This window comes from Mastigoproctus giganteus, chromosome 14, assembly GCF_048544385.1.
Source record: "Mastigoproctus giganteus isolate SK-2022 chromosome 14, ASM4854438v1, whole genome shotgun sequence".
In the NCBI taxonomy this organism is placed as follows: domain Eukaryota; kingdom Metazoa; phylum Arthropoda; class Arachnida; order Uropygi; family Thelyphonidae; genus Mastigoproctus; species Mastigoproctus giganteus.
In genome coordinates, this window is record NC_143588.1 from 38,894,929 (window position 1) to 38,918,122 (window position 23,194).

The window sequence follows — 23,194 nt, forward strand, 5'->3', positions numbered from 1 at the left end:
AACTGGAATTTGGGGAGTACAATGTGTACAGAAAGGATAGACAGGATAGGAAGGGAGAAGGTGTTATGCTGTTGATAAAGAAAAACATAAAATCAAAAGAAGTGCATCCAGTTGATATAGATGAACAGTGCACTGTTGAGTCAGTTTGGTGTGACATAAGCACTGCGAAAGCAAAAATAAGAGTAGGAGCGTGTTATAGGCCTAATGACTTGAATGAGTACAATGAACAACTGTACAGAGAAATAGAGTGGGCTAGTAAATCGGAATGTCTTATAATGGGGGATTTTAACTTCCCAGATATTGACTGGAACTTGTGGGTTGGTCACTCACACACTAGTCAGACTTTTGTGGATTTATTGGATGATTGTTTTCTGCAGCAGCATGTTCGAGAGGCAACCAGAGAAAGTAATACTCTTGATCTGGTTATCAGCAGTGATCATTCATGTATTAGGAATTTGCAGATAAAAGAACCACTAGGTGGCAGTGATCACAGTGTACTGACGTGGGATTTACTTAAAGATTTAACTACTATCAGGGGTAAAGGAAAGGGTTTTTGCTTCCGTAAAGGCGAGTACAGTGGTCTCAGACAGTTTTTAAATTCTGTACAGTGGGATCAACTGACGATGTTACTAACAGTAAATTCTAAGTGGGAAGCATTCAAGGAATTAATCATGGATGCTACTAAAAGTTTCATACCTATTAAGAAATATTGTTCAAGGTTTAGGCCTAAATGGTTGTCAAATGAACTAATGAGACTCGTAACAGAGAAGAAAAATGCATCGGATGCATATAAATTATCAAGCGACTCAGAAGCATATGGCAGATATAAGTTAATCTGTAATCAGGTCACAAAGGAGGTTCGGCAGGCAAAGGCAGATTACGAGAAATCCTTGGCAAAAGATGCTAAGAAAAACAGCAAAGAAAAACAGCAAGGATTTCTTTACTTATATAAACTCTAAAAGGAAGGGGATGAATCTGATCGGTCCACTTGACATCGATGGTTCGACTGCTGATGATCCTGCTCAGATAGCAAACAAACTGAATGAGTATTTTGCATCTACATTCGCACGTGAAGAATTATTAAGGTTTGAAAATGGCAGAAGGTTATCAAATTGTAGCAAGATACTTAATGATTTTGTAATAACCGAGAGCAAAGTGGAAGAGAAATTGTTGAAGTTAAACGTAAGAAAAGCACCTGGAGTGGATGGGATCTATCCAGTTATATTAAAGGAGACGGCAAAGCAACTAAGCAAACCCTTAGCCATAATTATGAGAGCATCCTTGGACTCCTAGGCCTCCGTAGCCGAGTGGGCAGGAGCGGGAGTGCAGTAGCACACACTCTTTGAGTAGACCGGGGTTCAAGCCCCTGACTGCTGAATACGGTTGATCTGCCAACCCGCACTGGACCAGCGTGGCAGATTATGGTCCATTTCCCTCAACATGAATTGTTGAGGAGGCTTCCATCCTGCAGTGGGTTGATAAAGGCTGCACTTTACTTTTTTTTTACCTTGGACTCAGGGGAGGTTCCCACGGACTGGAGATGTGCAAATGTATCCACAATTCACAAAGGGGGATCGAAGGGTGACACGAGTAATTACAGACCAGTTAGTTTAACTTCTGTTCCAGGTAAAATAAGGGAGTCACTGGTTAAAGATGCACTGCAGGATCATCTAGACAAGACTGCAGCAATAATTCAGACACAGCATGGGTTTGTTAAGGGAAAGACTTGTCTGACAAATTTGATAGGATATTATGATGTGGTTACAAAGGAACTGGATGCGAAAAATAATTTTGATATCATATATTTGGATTTCAGGAAAGCTTTTGACACTGTTGCGCATGGAAGACTATTGTACAAATTGGAGCAGAATGGTATTAAGGGTAAATTGCTACAATGGATAAAAGGATGGTTAAGTGCTAGAAGACAGAGGGTGGTAATCAATGGGTGCTGCTCTTCTTGGACTAATGTTATTAGTGGAGTCCCACAGGGTTCAGTGTTAGGTCCACTGTTGTTTTGTATACCTTCTTTGTATACCTGATATACCTTCATCAATGATATTGATGAAGGTATATCAGGCTTAATGTCGAAGTTTGCAGATGATACAAAGGTCGGCAGGGTTCTTAATGACAGTAATGGCAGTGTGCTACTGCAACAGGATCTAGATAATTTGGGCAGATGGGCTAAGAAGTGACAACTGAAGTTTAGCCTTGACAAATGCAAAGTACTACATATGGGTAGAAGTAACCCCAGAGAAATGTACCAACTGTGTGGTACTACACTTAAGGTGGTAGAAAATGAAAAAGACCTGGGAGGAATTGTGCAGGCAGATATGAAGTTTTCTGAGCAATGCAGACAGGCTGCCAGGGCAGGTCATGGGGTTTTGTCAATGATATATAGGAATTTTGCTAGCAGGGAAAAGGAGGTGATTATCCCTCTGTATAAGGCAATGGTCAGGCCACGGCTTGAGTACTGCGTACAGGTCTGGAGGCCTCATTTTAGGAAGGATGTAGATTTACTTGAGCGTGTACAGAGAAGGGCAACAAGATTGGTGAGGGGAATGAAGGGATCCTCTTACCAAGAGAGGCTTAAGTTCTGCAAATTGCAGTGGCTGGAGACTAGGCACCTGCGCGGTGATCTGATTGAGGTATATAAGGCCTTGAATGGGTTGAGCACGCTGAATTCTGATGGGATCCTTCCACTTGTTCAGATTACGAATCTAAGGGGGCATAAATTCAAATTAAGAAAAGACAGATGTAGAATAGATGTGCGGAAATTTTCCTTTAGCCAGCGGGTGGTTAATTGCTGGAACAAACTTCCATCTGTCGTTGTGGAAGTTGATAGGTTGAATAAATTTAAGGAGGAACTGGACAGGCATTTGGAGGAAATGGTGTGATTTTTTTTTTTTTTTTTTTTTTGGCTGATGCTGCATAAGCTCATACATTTGCTTTCTTGCATCACATGCCACTACTACTACTACTACTATTAGTAACAGCCACATGGTGCAAGAAAGCCTATGGCTTATGTTGCACCAGCCAAAAAAAAAAAAAAAAAAAAATCCAAACAAAACAATGATAAAAGCAAAAAAAAAAAAAATAATAAAATAAAATAAATAACTAAATAATAATAATTAATAAAAAAAATTAAACCTATCATCCTATGCGCTTCCCTTACCCGAAAGTACTATCCAGATGACCTTTGAATTTCCCCAAACTGTCGGCCTCTACCACCCATGAAGGCAACTTATTCCAGTAACTTATAACTCGCTGGCTAAAATAAAACTTCCTGCAGTCCAATCTAAACATTTCCCCCCCCGTAACTTGAATTTATGTTCCCTAGTTCTAGCATCATTTATAATCTTGAAAATTTCGTCCTCATTCATTTTACTGATGCTTCTCAGAGCCTTAAACACCTCAATCAAATCTGCTCTAAGGTGTCTAGTTTCCAAACTCTGCAACCAACATATTCAAAGTCTTTCTTCATAAGGACACCCTTTTGCCGATCTCACCAGGCGAGTTACCCTTCTTTGCACCCTTTCAAGAAGCTTGATGTCTTTCTTTAGGTGCGGTCTCCATACCTGAACACAGTATTCCAAGTGTGGTCTAACATAAGACTTATATAATGGGATTATCACGTCCCTATCTCTACTTGCAAAATTTCAATAGATCATCGATACGACACCATGGGCCTTTCTTGCAACCTGTTTACAATGCTCAGAGAATTTCATGTCTGACCGTATCGTAACACCCAAGTCCCTTTCCTCCAGTACTGGGTTTAGTTGAACTCCACCAAGTGAATAAGTTTTTTTGGGATTACTGATTCCCAGGTGTAATACCTTTCACTTTGTTGGATTAAAGCATAGCTGCCATTTTTCTGACCATTCCTGAAGTCTATCTAGGTCTCTCTGAAGAAGCTCAGCTTGGCAGTGATCATTAACTACACTACCAATTTTAACATCATCTGCAAATTTAGACATCACGCCCTCTATCCCTTCATCAATGTCGTTTATGAAAATTAAAAACAGTGGCCCTAATACTGATCCTTGGGGAACTCCACTTCTTACATCAACCCAATCTGAGGAATAGCCATTTATAACAACCCTCTGCCTCCTGCCCTGAAGCCATCCTTCTATCCATCTAAGGATTTTCCCAGTGATTCCAACCTGTTCCAGCTTATAAAGCAACCGCTCATGTGGGACTGAGTCGAAAGCTTTGCTGAAATCTAAATAAACAATGTCGAAATTATTCCCTAAATCCAGCTCGTGAGTGACCCTTTCGAAATAGCGAACCAGATTTGTTAAACATGATTTTCCCTTTACAAAACCATGGTGAGTATCCTTGAGAATTTCAATTCGATCCAAATGATCCTGAATTCCACCCTTGATCATTGCCTCCATGATTTTCCCTACCACTGAAGTCAGACTGACAGGTCGATAATTTCCAACTTCACTTTTAGAGCCACCCTTATGTATGGGAGATACATTTGCACTTTTCCAATCCAAGGGAATCTCCCCAGAGTCTAGTGATGCTCACATAATTAGCCTCAATGGTTCAATGCACTCGCTTGCCACCTCTCTTAAGATTATAGGGTATATTCCATCAACTCCAGGAGCCTTACTGGTCTGTAGGCTCGAAAGTTTTTTCATTAAATAATCTTGCGAAATTTCAATATCATTAATTACATATTTTTTTAACTTTGCTCCCACAATTTCCCATTGCCACAAAAGGCTTTTCATTTGTAAATATCGATGCAAAATAACTGTTGAGTTCATCTACAACGGCAGCTAGTGTATTTATTACTATCCCCTTTCCCTTATCTAAAGATCCGATCTCGTTTGTCCTGCTCTTCTTGGCATTTATATATGTGAAGAATTCTTTATTCCCCCCTCTTTGCTCTGTTTGCTAGTGATTTCTCATAAACTGCCTTTGCCTGTCGAACCTTTTCTGTGGCTCTATTACACATCACCTTGTAGCTGTTATAGGCTTCAGTACTTTTTATTGCTCTGTAACTTTTCCGTGCTACCTTTTTCTGCTCAAGTAATGTGGCAACTTCACTATTCATCCAACTTGGAACCCTTCTCGTGGAGTATTTTTTAATGGTATATACATATTTACATATTTACATTAATTACATATTTTTTTAACTTCGCTCCCACAATTTCCCATTGCCACAAAAGGCTTTTCATTTGTAAATATCGATGCAAAATAACTGTTGAGTTCATCTACAACGGCAGCTAGTGTATTTATTACTATCCCCTTTCCCTTATGTAAAGATCCGATCTGGTTTGTCCTGCTCTTCTTGGCATTTATATATGTGAAGAATTCTTTATTCCCCCCTCTTTGCTCTGTTTGCTAGTGATTTCTCATAAACTGCCTTTGCCTGTCGAACCTTTTCTGTGGCTCTATTACACATCACCTTGTAGCTGTTATAGGCTTCAGTACTTTTTATTGCTCTGTAACTTTTCCATGCTACCTTTTTCTGCTCAAGTAATGTGGCAACTTCACTATTCATCCAACTTGGAACCCTTCTCGTGGAGTATTTTTTAATGGTATATACATATTCAAGGCATCTGTGATTAATGTTTTTAAAGCGTACCACAGTTCAATTGTATTCATTCTCTGTGCGATATCTATCCAGTTAATAGAGGCCATGTAGTACCTTAAGGCATCGTAATTTCCTTTTCTGAAATTAAAACCCATTCCTTTGCCTTTTACTTCTGCTACCTCTCTATTTCCCACCATCTCATCATCCACCGTAGAACTCCGTGATCACTTCTTGCTACTGGTTCCTCTACTGTCAGCTCTGTTATGTCATCTGATTCATGTGTGATGATGAGGTCTAGGATATTCTTTTCTCTAGTACTTTCCCTGACATGTTGATACAAATAACAGTCATCTAGTTGATTTAAAAATTTTGATCCCCATGTCGAGTTTCCTTCCCATTTACTCCAATCAATTAGAGGCAAATTGAAATCACCCGTAATAAGGCATTGATGCTTACTTGCCCATTCCATTTGCATGTAGAGGCTTTTGTCATAATCTTCACAATCACCTGGTCTGTAGATTACTCCTACTCGCATTATACCTTTGTTTCCAACTATCTCACACCATTCAGACTCTATACTAGCATGTGAAATGTCTGAATCCGGGAAAGCTATCGTTGCACTCAGGCTGCTTCTGATAAGAAGCATTACCCCACCACCCCTTCTATCTAACCTATCCTTCCTAAATACATTATACAAGCCGTACTGAAACTCATCATAGCCGACCGGGCTAGCCGAGTGGGTAAAGTACCTGCCCGGCAACCCAAAGGTCGCGGGTTCGATTCCCGCCTCGGGCTTGGATCAAAGTACTGCAAAAACCTTGGGAGGTGCAATATGGCCACAGAAGCCGATGCGCCAACAACTACCAAATCAAAAAAAAAAAAAAAAAAAAGAAACTCATCATCCCCAATTTCCGGGTGGCACCACGTCTCTGTAAGCCCTATTATGTCCGCGTTACTTGTTTTAACCAGCAGTTCGAATTCGCTCATTTTATTGACGACACTTCTAACGTTACTGTATAAACAATTAAGATTTACTGTTCTTGTATATTTAACAACCCTAACACAACCCTTGAAGTTTTTTAGGCTCTCTTCCTTGATATTAGCTACCCACTCACGTGAAACGTTTCTGCTCCCAGAACATCTAGATAATACATCCAGTTGAGGTAACAGATAAGAACTCTTAAGGTATGTGCAAGAGTTACTTTGACCAATATTATCAGATAAACGTGTTCAGTATTACCCACATCCCCCCCTAACTAGCAGTTTCCCTGAACCTTTAAGGTATCCTCAATAATACTGGCAAATGCACCACCTTTGTTTAAGTGTATCCCGTCTCTACAAAACAAATTCCTTCTACCTACAAGTGTGGGCCATGCTGATAGAAATTTACCCCCTAAAGCCTTGCAGATTCCTTCAAGTCTTGAGTTAATCCACAAGGCTCTTAACATATAATCCTTCCCATCATGTCTGGGCAGAATTGCAGACACATAGACATTATGGCCTAGCTCGCAACATTTCCTCAGCATGGTCCTGTATTTTTCCAACAAATCGTTAGATCGTGTACGTTTAATATCATTTGTCCCCACATGAATAATAATATTTTCTTTACCCCCTTTAAAATCTGACAATCTGTTGGTGACATCATCAATAGTTGCTCCCGGCAGACATACCCTGGTTCTGCTCCACCTATCCTTATTACAAAAAATATTCCCCGTTTCCCTGACAATGGAGTCTCCTAAGTTTTTTTAACATATCCCCTGTTAAAGCTTTGAGCTAAAGCTTTAAAATGAAATTGTATTTTTTTGTTAGTTTCGGGGGGCCTTCGCATGTGGGGGTCCGAAGCGTATGCCTCCTATGCTTGTGCGGAAATCTGCCACTGCCATTATGAGGCACAGGCATTGAAAAATGAAAATAAAGGACAAATTGCATTCTTTCTCATTTCAGTAAAGGACAAGGACAGGCTGGCTAAAATAAAGGACCTGGCAACCCTAGATATGACTGAGATCTTGGTAAAGGATTTTTCCCAGAGCATAGGGCTTGTTCTGCTGTTCTGGCTTAAAATTAGAGACGATACTAGTGGAAATTTACCATTCAGTTTTTTTACTAAATTCCAGATTTTCTGTTATGTGTGTGTTCTTTGTAATAGTGGAAGCAAATTGCATCCAAGAGCTCTTCTTCACAATATAGTTCTTAGTCAGTCCTTTGAAATTAATAAGATTTTCAGATAAAGGGTATTTCTGAAACAGGGTTCCAAGTGTTGTTCTTTTTTTTTTTTTAGCATACTTCAATCTCAACAATGCTTAGCATGCCAGCATATGCCTGCTGATGTTTGGGATATATCATTTGCTGCTGCTATTAGAAAAAAATGTCATAGTACAGTCAATAAAATTGTTAACTGGTAAGAATTTGATGATCTAATTGTTAAAGGAGATATTGGTTATTATAATATGTTCCAATTTTCTTTGGAGAATTTCCCTTTTATGTGGGTTACTGTCACAGACATACTAGTTGTTTGACGTTTGCAAACTATTGGATAATAATCACTATTAAGTGGTTTAATCTAAAACTGACCACTATATGCTTCAGAATAATGCTGTAGAGCTGAGATTGAAGGCTCAGTAATGTGAAATTCTGCCTCTGGGTAAGGAATACAATTAGTTTTACAAATGCAACTATTTATGGTGCCCTACAGAGGATGGTGCCCATTAAAATTGTCAAAATAAACAAAGAGTGAGAAGCTGCATAATCAAGTTATCTAGATCTTTCAGGGTATGTTACATGTTTGGTGAAAGATAAACAGGAACAATGGGAAACATCTGGCAGCCCTAGATATGTAACGTTGTAACGGTCTGTGTTCCCGAAGCAACACAGACCGTTACAACTTCTAGTGAAGTCTACAGTGGTATATATTTGGTAAGGACTCTGGAATTAATCAAAATGGCTGCACCATCAACAGCAGTCATGCTATTTCTATTTGTTGATAAATATCATAATTCTTAAATATTGGGGTAATCTGAGACATAAATTGATTTCCTGTAAAAGAATATGGCCTGTACTCTTTGATTAGATCATAAATATCATCTATATTGGTATCTAAACCTTGTCAATTCCATTGAATATGTGCCCCATTATTTGGTTTGGAAGAGTGAACTTGACTCTGTCAGTTTATACATTCTTGTTTCATCTTTTCTTTCTTGGGGAAGGTTGGATGTCCATTATCCAATTCCTTACACATGGAGGTCTAAGATTGGTTCTTCCAATACCTATATCCATAACCAGTGTGCAGGGTTGAACTTTCTTCATTGCAGGAGAGGCTTTCAATTTTGTTTCATTTGATGTAGTGTGAGAGAAAACTGGTGGAACCATAACTGAAGTATTGTTGGCACGATCATGACAGTGGTCTTTACAGGCCTACTGTGGAGATGAGAGTTTTTTTGATTGATTGATTTGGTTTTTAATGGTGCACTGGCAGCTAAGGTCATAATGCGCCAAGTAAAATTTAACGGGATAATAAACATCGTGGTAGCCTAGGTATAGGCTACCACGTCACGCAATGAACTATTATGTAAAAAAAGAATAAAGTAAAGTAAAACCATATAAAGTATAAAACTTAGATCTTTGTACATAAATTAATAGAGTGTAAAACGTCAGACATGTCTCTGTCACCTATAATCTGACCGAGTGTAAATGGTTCAATCAGATTACTAAAATCGGTAAAACACAAGCGTCACGCTTCTATAAAAATATGACGGACGGTTAAAATAGCATTACACATCTCACACATAGGTGGGTCATCTGCCTTCAGCAAAAAGCAGTGCATTAGATGACTATGTCCTATGCGGAACTGAGCAAGAACAACTTCCTCTCTTCGAACCCTGCATAGACTGGACTGCCATTGTGTGATTACAGGCTTAATGTGACGTAGTTTATTTATGGTCTATCTGTGCCAAGAACCTTGCCATTGGGAATGTAATTTAGAGCGTATTATATGCCTGTATTCTGTATAGGGGACTGAGAGGCAATGGCTGATTTGGCAGCGGATTTCCCCGCTGCCAAATCAGCGGGGAAATCCGCTTCATTTCCCCAGATCTCAATGTGGCTTGGGATCCAGCGAAAGTGAATATCAAATTCTAATTCCACGAGAGAAAAAACCATCTGCGGAACAGGATGAGGATTATACCTTACCGATACTAGAGCCTGTAACACGCTCAATGAATCGCAATAAATCATATACCTTTGGTAATCACTATTTTTAATGTGATCTAGGGCTGTTTCTATTGCACACAACTCTGCAGTATAAATGCTAGTTTCTTGTGGGATAACGTTTTGTGAGGAAACACAACAGCAGATCCCACATAACATTCTAACTTTGAGCCATCTGTATAGACGCAGAAAGTCAGAATACTACTCTCTATGTGATGCAAAGAGGTGTTGGTAGACAGATGACAGCATAGTAGCCTTCTCCCAATCTTAAAGGAAAAGTCACAAGTTGCAAAATAGGCATGTCGTGTCTGGTTCATTAAACAGCCCTTAAATCCAAATACCAAAAGGTCTGTTGGCAGTCTGACGGGTGTTGTAGAGGTTTTACCAACGTGGCTCAAAAGAGGATGCCCACGTGGGATGATCGGGCAAGGATTTCAATTTAAAGGCATACTGTAAGGACAACTGCTTACGCCGAAGAGATAGAGATGGTTCATTTGCTTCATCATAAAGGCTTTGGGCAGGAGATGTGCAAATGCTCCAGTGGCTGTCCGATGGCCTGATGGTGGACTGGATCTAACCACCAAAGTACACTATCTCTAGCAGAAACATAAACCTGAGATCCATAATTGAGTTTGGAATGGACAAGTGCTCGGTAAAGACAAAGAAGGATAATACGATCTGTGCTCCACAAAGTTGAAGAAAGGGCACGAAGGATGTTAAGCCCTTTAGCACACCTAATCTTCTGTGATGAAAATCTGAACCCATTAGACAAAGATCAAGCTGTAAGGTGATCAATGGTTTATTGCAGTTGCCTTTCATTGACCCTCATATTGCATGAATGACAAAACATAGTAAAATCGTCAACGTAGAGGGCATTGTTCACCATAGGTGGAAGTTGTTCCGTGATAGAGTTTATTTTGAGTGCGTAAAGCATGACACTTAGAACGGATCCTTGCGGGACTCCCTCTTCCTGAGAGAACACTCGAGAGAGAGAGGGGTGGAACCTAAATGGACTTGAAATTGGCGATTCAAAAGAAAATTTTTAATAAAAAGAGGGAGGTTCCTCTTAAGAGCACAGTTATAGAGGTTTTGTAGTATGCCAAATTGCCAGGCTGCGCCATACACTTTTTCAAAGAAAACTGCTACCAGATGCTCGGATTTAATAAAAGCATCAACAATGCACGTTTCCAGTCGGATTAAATGATCCAAAGTGGAACTATTGCTTCAGAAGCCACACTGAGTCCTAGAAAGCTGACTATTTGTTTCCAAATACCATACAAGGCATGCATTAACCATTCTTTCCAGGACCTTGCAAAAACAGCTTGTCAGAGCGATAGGACAATAGTTACTTGGATTTCTAGGATGCTTTCCTGGTTTTGGGAAAGCAAGAACAGTAGCCTTTCGCCAGGAATACAGAAATTGTTTGTTAAGAAAAATTCTGTTAAACAAAATTAAAAGGTGATCCTTAGATCATGGTGAGCGGTGCTTTAGCATTTCGTAGTGGAAAATAGGCATGTCATGTCTGGCTCATTTAACAGCCCTTGAATCCAAATAACAAAAGGTATGTTGCCAGTCCGACGGGTGTTGTAGGGGTTTTACCAACGTGGCTTAAAAGAAGATGCCCACGTGAAATGATCGGGCAGGAATTTCAATTTAATGTCATCTGGCCCCACAGCACTTGCATGCATGAGAAAACGTGCTGCATTTAAATCTTCACGTGAAAAGGGTTTGTCATACGTTTCAATCTCTTTTGAATAGAAGTGTAGTGGGTTTTTTTTCACGTTTCTTTTTCAGGGCCAAAAACTCTGGGGGGGGAATGATGTTATTGCAGAGATTTTTGAAAACATTTCCCCTACAGTACTTGCAACTGCAGTTCGGTCTGCAATTGATATCCATTGTGCTTGAGGATCACTGAAGGGTATGGTGGATATTTTCCCTTCATTTTCCGGATCTCATCCCAGACTACTTTTGAGCCAGCAGTCTGCTTAGGGATGATGTAAAACAGATCCAAGATTTCCTTTGGCTCTGATATTGTACATAACGTGCTTTCGCACATGCACGTTTAAATAATATTAAATTATCGGTCATGGGGTATCGGCAGATATTGCTTGGAGAATGTTTAATTTGTTTAAGCACACTGTACATAGATATTTTATATGTTCTAGGAAATTCAGTTTGTGATCCATGATTAATCCTTGTAGTCAAATACTCTGTTTTAGTGGGATTTGTTGATTGCTTATTCTTAGTTCTGGGTCAGGATGTATTTTTCATTTTCTGCAGAAGTGTATCTTTTGTACTGAGATTCGATATCCATTATAGATGGACCAGGACTCTATTTTGTTTATAGCCCATTGAGGCTGTCTCTCGATTGTCTGCATATTCTGCGAGTGACATGAAATAGTGAGGGCGTCAGCATACAGATATGTTTCTACTGTTTCTGGATTAACTTCTGTGATATTGATTTTGATAGCAAAAAGTGTTGCACTGAGGCTTGGGGTACCCCCTGTTCTTGGCTATATGTTTGAGACAGAATATGATGGCAGTGGACTTGGAAAGTTCTTTTAGACATGAAGTTCTGGAAAAACTTTGATTTGGCCTCGCAGTCCTAATTTATGCAATTTTTATAGGAGACCATATCTCCAGGTAATATTGAAAACCTTTTCAATGTCAAGGCATATCATATCAAGATGTTTATTTCGGAGTAAGGCATTGTGTATGTTTACTTCAGCTTTTTTGTCATTATATCTTTTGTTGATCTGTTTTTCCCGAAAACCATATTGGCTCAGACTAAGGAGACTGTGCAAGTCAAGAAGCCACGTTAAGCGATCATTCACCATTTTTCCTAGTTTTACCAAGACAGCTAGTGAGGACAATAGGGCAATAATTATATAGATTTGAGTGGTCCTTCCCTGGTTTTGGAAAGGCCAGCACAACTGCATGCCACCAAGAGTCTGGATATGTGTCCTCAAAGTATATCCTATTAAAAAGCAGCAAGAGCAGGCATAAGGAATTTCTTTGAGATGTTTAATCATTTGGTAATGGATTCCATCCGGACCTGCTGCACTTTGTTTTGATTTGGCTAAGGTTTTATGTAATTCATTTATAGTAAACAGTTGATTGTATGAAATATCACGTGATGCATGGAAATTAATTTTGTATTTTTCAATTTGAGCTTTATATGTTTGAAAGACTAGTCTGTATGATGATGTTGCTGACAATTCCTCAAAGGTTTCTCCTAGTAGGTTTGCAATTTTTTCTGGTTGTTATTTCATGACCTTTCCAGCTAATTATCGGTTTAGGAGCTGTTGAATATTCGCCTGAGATTTGCCTAATTTTATCCCAGATAATTCTAGCATCCGTATTTCTATTAATTTTGCTAGAAAAAGATATCCAGGATTCTTTTTGCGATTTCCGACATACATAACATGCTTTTGTCTGACTTTCTTATATTTTATGAGGTTAGTGGTTGTGGAGAACTTTCTGAAATGATTCCATGCCTTATTTTTTCTTTCTTTGCTTCCAAGCATTCTTCATTCCACCACTGTTTGTAATGTTTATGGAACTACTTGGTTGTCTTTGGTATTGCAATATTTGCAGCAGAGATTATTTGGTTTGTGACATCAAGCAGCACATTGGTACCTTTCATTGGTTTAGTTAGTTTGCTTTGCAAAATTTCCATTTTTCCCCTCTTATAAATTGTGGCACGTCATTTGTTAATACGTGACAAACAATTTTGAAATGAATAGGAAAGAGAGCAAGGGAACAGATAGTAAGATCAATTGCAGTAGTAGTAGTCCCTGTTGGTAAATGGGCATGGGTGTGAGTACCTGTGTTTAAGAGTGTTCAGTTCCTGCTATCTAGAAGTTTTTCAATCAACTGTCCCCTTTTGTCTGTATGAAATGAACCTCAAATGATATGATGCCCATTAAGATCTCCCATCAGACAGAATGGGTGGTAATTGGTCAATTAAGTCCTCGATATCTTGCACTGTGTACAAGATATCGAGGTTTGGTGGAAGATATAGCGAAACTATGGCGAGGGGAATTCCAGTCACGATTCGTACCGCGACTGCTTCAAGAGGTGTTTGCAGCTGAGTATGCCTGGATGAAATATTAGAGTTGACCAGAAGGGCAACCCCTCCATGAGAGGTTGTTGTGGTTTTTCGATCTTGCCTATATATATATATATATTGTAGTGTTTAATTGAAATACTTATGTGCAGAGTTAGATTTGTTTCTTGTAAAGAAACACTTGCAGGATTGTAGACAGAAATGAGATCTTTGATATCATTAAGGTTGCTTCATATCCCACGACAATTCCACTGAAGAAGTGTATGCATTATTTGGTCTTAGTTACTGTTTCCAATGATTTACGATGGGCTGCCTGTTTGATCCTATTTGTTTTGATTTTATTTTTTTTCTAGGGAAGCTCGGTCAACCCCTACTGTCCATATCATCAGTTGCATAAAGTTTCCAGGACTGGTTCATCTTCTTGCCCTTTTTCGTCAATTTCCATAGTATCAGAATTTTTCTGTTTTTTATTTATAGGTTTAGCGGGATTTGCGCTGCTGGTTGGTGTTGGATCTTCAGCATCTGGTGAGATTATAATGGGAGTATTTACTGCCTGATCAGCTTTTGGTTTTGTTTATAAGAGGAGAGTACGTGCCCAAACTGCTATTCAGATGTTATGCAGAACAGAGATGTCAGTTTGCATTGCAATTACTTTTGTTTTCTGTGCTGCCGTTGCTGCTACATATGATCTCACTGCTGGGAGCAATGGTATCTGCTTTTTAGTTTCTTGGTATGTAACCTTGTGCTCAGTTTTATATTTCTGTACTTGCTTCTCTCTTTTCCATATATTGTAGTCTCTAGAGTAGGCAGGGTAGTCTCCTTTGCAGTTTGGGCAGCAAAGAGACTGTGCATTGCATTCTTTATCGTTATGATCTTTTGAGTCTCAGGTGGCACAGATAACTAGTCCTCCACATACTGTTTCGGAATGGCCATACTTTTGGCACTTCAAGCATCTTATTGGATTGGGGATGTATGGCTTTACCTGGCAATTCAGGTATCCTTGCTTTCACTGATGTTGGTAGGGTAGGAGTGCTGAAAGTAAGTTGTTGTTATTTGGTTTTTAGGAGCATTAGCAACTAGGGCGATACTGCTCCGGGGATAAGCGGTGGTCATTCCCTGACCTTTCTGCATCCTCCGTATTTGGTGGTCGCGGGCTCGAATCCCGGTCTAATCAAGAAGCGTGTGCTACGCATTGCTGCTCCTGCCCACCTGGCTACAGAGGCGCCCCTGAAAGTAAGTATGACAGTGCGAGTTGGTATCAAGTTTCCATCCTTTTTGATACGAATTCTTTTTGCATGTATGACATTCTGGTGTTGTAATTCTCGTATGATTTCTTCTTCAGAGATGTTTAGGAGATTCCCATTCCACGATAACCCCTTTTGATGTATTTAAAGTGGCATGTGGAGTGACTCTGATGGGAATCCTGCCAAAAGTTGTGGTTTTGAGAAGAAGCTCTGAACGTCGGTGATTTGTTGTTTCTATCAGTAGGTCACCTGATTTCAAGCGGCAAACCATTTTTGGTGAACCAGCTATATGTTCAAAGCACCTTTGTATTACAAAGGGAGAAAGTTTACTAACAGGCTGGGCTATTAGGGAGTGGAAAATTAGAAATGGTTTGGAGAGAGAGAGAGATGGTTTGGGTCACATCTTTCTTTTGTCTTTTGGCATAAGGTCATCTTTCTGCCGATTATAATCAGTTTCATCCTTAGATCCAGGTGAGGCCTGATTTGTCAAGTTCATCGTTGCTCCTTTTAGCCCTGAAAGGATTGTTTTTCCTTTCAGGTTTCCGGCCCGGCCATGGGGAGGCAAGAGCTGTGCCACCTAGTGACCAAGCAGCCGGAGAGGTTAGTTTGTTAGTGAGAAAATTAATAAATGTACTAAGAAAGGTGATTTCCCTTCTTGGGTCTGTTACTTAGAATCTGTTAAGTACAGAACCACTTATAATGAACTGAAGATGAGAAAGGTGCTGGAAATAAAACAGAACAAAATCACTTGAAAAGATCACTCTATATGTCACTTGAGAAAAATCGCTTGGGCACTATCATTGGAGCAGGCAGCACCATTCTAGGCTCTTCTAATGACATGCAAAAGTTCAGAATATTGCAGTGGTTTGTGATATGGTAGAATGAGAGTAGTTTGGAAGTTAAATGAATGCTGCTCTGTACTGTTTTTAATTTGCTGGAAAGATGTAGTGTAAGCTGATGCTGCTGAGATTTCAGCAAAAGTATTGTCCAAAGCATTATCTATATCCAAGGACCCTGATAGATCTCACCCATTCCAGAAAAGTACTGGACAAGGTATGATTGGAAACTTACTAGAAAGCTGTCTAATTTTTTTCCAAATTATTTTGCTGTCAGCGTTTCTGTTAATGCTGGATGCAAAAATGGGTCCAGGATTTTTCCTTGGCTTGCCTTTGTATAAAATGTGCTTTTGCCTTTAAATAAAACTGGAAATAAAATTTGACTTCTTAGAATTTATCAGATTGACTTTAGTTGGATATTGCCGAAACAAATTCCAGGCTTTATTTTTTGCTTTTGTGCATTTCTCATTCCACCAATAATTATAATGCTTTCGACGCAGGGAATTTGATAATAGTATTGTATCTTTGGCCATATTTAGGAGATGCAACATGATGTAATCTGTCACATCATCAATAGGCTGGAGAAGGATTTTTTTTCTCATCAAATGAGATTGATGACTTAAATTTTGCCTAGTTTGCTTGGACAAATTTCTGTTTTCTGCATGGTTGAGCTAGAGGAGTCTGTGCTATCAATACCTTGCAAATGATTTGGAAGTGATCACTGCCCATAGGATCATTAATAACATACCACTCTATGGTATGTTATTATATCAATAGAGATCTATTGCTGAGGTATACCCAGCTGGGAGCCGAATGCGAGTGTGTGCCAGTATTGAGTATGGCGAGATTTAGTGCCTCTAAAAAGCTTTCAATGAGTCGACCCTGTCTATCTAATTTAGGAGCACTCCATAAGGGGGGTGGCACCCATTAAAGTCCCCTAATATACAGAGAGGTGGAGGTATCTGTATGAAGAGGTCTTCATAATCTTTTAAACAGTATGTATGGTTCGGCTGTAAGTAGATTGAGACTAGTGTTATTGCAATATATAGTTATACGGAAAGCAACGGCTTCTATTTCAGTTTGAAGTGGGATGTGTTTAGTTGGGATCTTTGAATTTATCAGGATTTCTATACCACCATGGGCAGCATTTCCTGTATTATGATCTCTTTGATAAAGGCAATAATTCTTGATCGAAGGAGAAATCTCACGGAATACAAGGCAATAGTTCTTGTTCACATCTCATGGAATACTAGTGTTCCGCAGAACACAGTTTGAGAAATGCTGAATTAGATCATGGATATCATTGCAACGAAAGCCTCTGCAGTTCCATTGTAAAATACAAGGCATTATTTGTGTTTAATTGATGGAACTGTATCTGACTGTTTTTTGAAGGTGACTGGCTTATGATGTTCCAATTTTGGTTTATCTTTTTTGGAGAAAACTAATCACCCAGTGTCCATTTCTTCTTCTGCATAGATTTCTAAAATGGGATCTTCCTGTATTGATGTGCCATCTGTGTTCTGAATATTTTTCATTACATTTGAGTTTGTACTATGAGATATGGTAGTTATCATTGGAGGAGGATATGCCACTGGTATTTTCAGAGTATTATTTGCCTGGTCAGATAACTTGGATTGTTGCTTACCTACGCTTGGTTTCTCAGAAAGGACATTTCTAGTCCAATCAGAAATTGATTTATTAATAGGAACTGTGACATCAGTTTGAGTGGAGACTGTCTGATACTTTTTTACAGCCTTGGCATGGGTCATATTTTTGGTTATAGTAGGTAACTGACTTTGTTCTCAACCTTGTATTTTACTATTTTTTTCTCAGTTTTCAATTTTTCACATGTCTTGTAATATGCAGGATGGTCACCTTTGCAAATTGGGCAGGTCATTTTTGTAGCTGTACAGTTACTTTGTTTGTGATCTGAGGACCCACAATCAGGGCAGACAGGAACTCCTTTGCATACAGTTTCTGAGTGGCCATATGTTTGGTATTAATAACATCTTAAAGGATCTTAATGACAAAGTAAATAACCTGCTTTTACAAAAGAGGATAAGTTTGGTGTATTGAAGGTGAGAATAATATTTCTGGTAGGTGTAAGTTGATTATCTTTTTTAATCATTATTCGTTTTGCTTCAATTATGTGTTGTCCCTTCAGCTTTTGGGTTATTTCTTCTTCCATGACATTTATTAGGTCCCAGCTGGATGAATTTAGGGTTGTGTGAGGAGATATTTTTACTAGAATGCCGGCAAAGCTTGTACGTAGTAACGGCTTCTCGGAATGTATGTGGTTCCTACTAGTAGGTCTCCAGATTGCAGTCTCTTAACCATCTTGGGAGATCCTGCATACCCGCCAGATGTTTCTGTATGACAAAGGGAGACAATTTACTCATAGGCTGACTATTAAGTGAGTGGATGATTAAGAACGATGGACAAGGTTGCTCCATCCCATCAGTCTTTTGTCACTTTGGATTATCGTTCTCAATATCCTGATGATCCTCGTAGGAGCAGTGCCACTAGGAGGCCAAGTGGTTAAAGTGTTAGTTGGTTAGTGAGCTAGAAATATATGGATAAATAAAGAACAGTGGGTTTCCTTTCTGTGTTCTAACTTGTGGCTTTTCAAGTATAGAATGGTTTTAAAAATAAGACTGTTTGGAGAAATGTAGGAACTTAAAAAAATTTAATCGCCTTTGAAAAGCATTCTATAAATTGCAGAAATATCGCTTGGTCTCGAAATACGCTTGGCACCCAGGGCCGTATATTGGTGAAGAGCATATCGAAAGGTCTACTGCTGTGCTAGTTCTTGTGGATAGACATACATATGTGGGTGTTCTGTCATTTAAGAGTATTAGGTTGAGCTTATCAAGGAGTTGTTCTAGAATTTGACCTCTTCTAGCTTTGTTTTTATTTCCCTATAGAGGGTGGTGGCTAATTATATATCCCATGATACAGAAAGGAGGTGGTAGTTGAACTATCAGGCCTTCTAGTTCTGTATAACTTATATCTTGGTTAGGTGGTAGGTAGATTGGAGACAACTGTTATATGAAAGTTTACTGCAATGTGTACTGCTATAACCTCTAGATTAGTCTGCAAAGGAATCTGTTCAGTATGTATATTAGAATTTACTAGGATTGCTACTCCATGGTGTGCTGTGCTGTTTGTAATTCTGTCTTTTCTGTATAGAGTGTAATGTTTTAGTGATATGTTATTCTGAGGTTTAAGGTATGTTTCTTGCAAACGTAGACTAATTGGATTGTACTGTGCTAAGAGATCATGGATATCTTTGAAATTGCTGCTGAATCCTCTATAATTCCAATGTAAAAATTTATTCATTATTTGGGTCTGGTGTATTTTCGATTTGTTATCTTGAGTTTGTCTCATGATTCTCTTTTTTTGTCTTTCCTTCTTAGGGAAGTATGGCTTTCCGGTATTCATCTCTTCTGCAAAAAAATTTCCAGTACTGTTTCCTCTGGTTGATTATTTTCTTCTACTTCCATGTTGATTTCCATTTATTTCCATTTATTTCATTGGTTTCTTGTTTTGTGGATTTGATTGTTTCTCTAGTTGGTGGTATTGTAATTGGTGTGTGTATTGCTTGTTCTGGTTTTTGTTTTGGATCAATGAACAGAAAACGGGCCCGCCCAAACTGACATAATTTTTTTGGTGTGATTGTTACTTCTGTTTCTATTGTTCTATAAGCTTGTGTTATTTGTGCATATGATCGTCTATTTGTTTGTTGTATTGTTTTTAGCTTCTTGGTACGTTACATTGTTTCCTACTTTATATTTCTGTATTCTCTTCCACTCTTCACATTCTTTTGAGTAGGCATTATGTTCTCCTCTGCAGTTGGGACATCTTGAATTTTGTGCTGTACAGTCTTGCTGTATATGTTCTTGCAAACCATATTTTCCACAGGTAGAAAAACCTCTGCATATTGCTTGAGAGTGTCCGTACTTATAACACTTAAAACATCGGACAGAGTTTGGAATACATGGTCTCAGTGGGCAGTTTAAGGTATCCAGCTGAAGGTTAAAATTATATTCCTCGCTGGAATAACTTCTCCTTCTCTTTTAATTGTTATTCTTTTGACTTGAATAACTCCTTGATCTTTCAATTCTTCTTTGATTTCATGTTCAGGGACATTGAGGAGATACCACTCTGTAATCACTCCTTTTAAGGCATTCAGGGGTGGAATAAGGAGTAACTGTTATTGGTACTTCTCCAAAAGTTCTTGGCTTTTATTAGATGCTATGCTTGTTCTTAGTTTGTCATCTCTACTAGTAGATCCCCTGATGTCTTATGGTTGTTTTAAGGGAACTAGCTATGCTTTCAAGAGTTTTTTGAATTTGGAAAGGTGACAAACTTCCTATGAGTTGTTCATTCTTAGAAAGAATAATTAAGAACAGCAGAGCGACTAGAGGAAGAACCTCTGTCTTTTGTTGCTTAGCTGTACACGAATTCATTTCATCTTGTTTTCTGCTAGCTTGAGTAGCAGAAACATGGTCTGTGTTTGCCATGTTTGTTTCTTTTAGGCCTTGGCAAGAGGATTTTTCTGCTAAGGTTTCAGGCTCCACCATGGGGAGGCAGGAGCAGTGCCACTGGAAGGCCAAGCAGTTGAAGTGTTAGTTGCTTAGTTGAACTATAAATATATGAAAAAGGTAAAGAAAAGTGAGTTTCTTTTCTGTATTCTAATTTGTAGTTTTTCAAATAGAGAACTGTTAAGAGAAAGACAGGAACTTAAACATAACTTTATTCGCTTATCAATAGCATCTATAAGACACAGTAATATCGCTTGGCCTCAAAAAACACTTGGCACCCAGGGCCAATTAATACAATAGTTTATTAGGCTGTTTGCCTACATTACTATATGTTAATATGACTTTTCAGGTATCTTACAGATACCCATCATCAGACAAAGCTGTTGGGGGGGAACAGAAAAATAGCGTTACAAATTTGAATATAATAAATTTTCTGTTTATACTCCGGGACGGTCAGAGGAGTTCACAAGATAGATAGAATACAAGAAACAGCACCATGTTCAGTATTCACGGGCTTGAACCCCGGTCACTCAAGGCATGTGTACTTATGCATCCGTGCGCCTGACCACTAGGCTACGGCAGCCTATGCTCCCATACTCTTGACATCAGGGTTGGTGTGCAGGCTGGTTCAGGACCTTACTGATACCCATCTTCAGACCATGCTTCTGGTTCATGTGGACTGGAGGGAGATGCATCTGGTCTATTTTATTTTTGTGTTTTTTTCATCCATTCTCTTCTATTTGAATTCACTGTTTCCTATTGCTTGCTGAGGTTCCGATCCTCAGCAAGCAATAGGAAACAGCGAATTCAAATAGAAGAGAATGAATAAAAAAAACCAGGATTATGGTTGCAAAGTATTAAATTAAAATTTAATACTTTGCAACCATAATTTGTAAATTGGTAATGGTAATATTGTAATTGTATTATTGGTAATGGTTGGTTGGTTTAAATGGAAGTTTATTGGCACAAGGGCAACTAAGGACAAATTGTGCCTATTATTGGTAATAGCATTGGCATTAGTTGATTTTTTTGATTTGGTAGTTGTTGGCGCATCGGCTTCTGTGGCCATATTGCACCTCCCAAGGTTTTTTTGCAGTACTTTGATCCAAGCCCGAGGCAGGAATCGAACCCGCGACCTTTGGGTTGCCGGGCAGGTACTTTACCCACTTGGCTAGCCCGGTCGGCGGCATTAGTTGAGGCATATGATACAAGAAAGCAAGCTTAAATGGCATCAGCCAAAAAAAAAAAAAAAACCCTTCCCTATCCCGTCACTCCAAATGTTTGTCTTGTTCAGCCTTAAATTTATTTAAGCTATCAACTTCCACAACAACAGGTGGAAGTCTGTTCCAGCAATCAACTACCCACTGGCTAAAGGCACACCTCCACACATCTATTCTACAACTGTCTTTGCTCAATTTGAATCTATGCCCCCTCAGGTTCTTAATCTGAGCAATTGGAAGCATCCCTTCGGCATTGAGCCTGCTCAAACCATTCAAGGCCTTAGCAATATTATAATTGTAAATACTGCAATTGTAAACATAGTAATATTGTAATTGTATTATTGGTAATTGTAATATTCTAAAATATTTAAATTTGTAACTCTTCCTATTTTTCTCTTTCCCCAACAGCTTTGTCTGATGATGGGTATTGGTAAGATACCCAAAACGTCTTATTTATGTATAGTAATGTAGGTGAACAGCCTAATAAATTATATTATTTATTTTCATGTGGTATAAGAGTGGTATTAATATATTAATAACCTTAATGAGAAACAACCACGTAGCATCCTTCCCTAACTATATTGCATGTAAAATAGAGAAAAGAAGTCGCCTATCAAGAGTTTGCGAGTCGGAATATGCTAAATGTTGGCTTTTAAAATCTGTACAATGTGGTTTTCTGCAGTATAGTCAATTTGCATATAACATTTGGACCCACAGTTAGGACAAATTGCATCTCCTCAATATACTGTCTGGGAATAGCCAAATTTTCGGCACTTGTAACATCTGAGTGGGTTTGAAATATAAGGTCATACCTAATAATACCTTTGCCAAAAGTAAGGAAATAAGGATTAAATGGAAATAAGTTTGCTATCTTTCTTGATCATTATTAGTTTGGCCTGGATAACTTATTCACCATGCACCTCCTGAACTAGTTCACCTTCTGAAACATTCATCAGGTCTCACTCTGTAAGGGCAACCTTAACAGATATACTGTCAAACATTAACACTTTAAGTAGTTTCTTAGAATGCTTATGACTCTCAGTTTCATTAATTTAAGTCATCTGATTTCAGTTTACTCAACGTATTGGGTGAACCCACTGCATTTTCTACACATTTATGCACAGGGGGAAAGTACTTAGATTTATTTAATAGAAAGTGAAAAATAAGGAATGATAAGCACTCCTGTTGTGGGATACCTAATTCATTATGCAATCACCTTGATTATGATGAGTCATCAGTATAACTTTTATCAGAGAATGAGGAACACCTCAATTCAAGTGGAAAGTAGATGCTTTAGTGCAATATTTGCTCCTTTTAGCCTCAAAGGATAGCTTTTTCTCTATGTTACTCACTCCATCACATGTACGCTGGAACAATGCCACCTGTGACTTACTAAAGTTTATAGATATATATATATATACTAAAAAAGAAAGGTGGATTTCCTTTCTGGGTTCTTATTTGGAATAAACTGAAGAAAATGGCCCTAGGAATGAAGCAGAACTAAGTAGCTTAGAAAGAACAGTCTGAAAATTACAT

At 38.7% G+C, this 23,194-nt stretch overlaps 1 protein-coding gene across 2 annotated transcripts in view; it reads right to left on the minus strand.

The window, feature by feature from the left end:
• LOC150075072 (uncharacterized) overlaps nt 1–23,194 on the minus strand; it is a 366,189-nt gene that overhangs the window by 14,422 nt on the left and 328,573 nt on the right. The gene's annotated exons all lie outside the window — the stretch shown is intronic.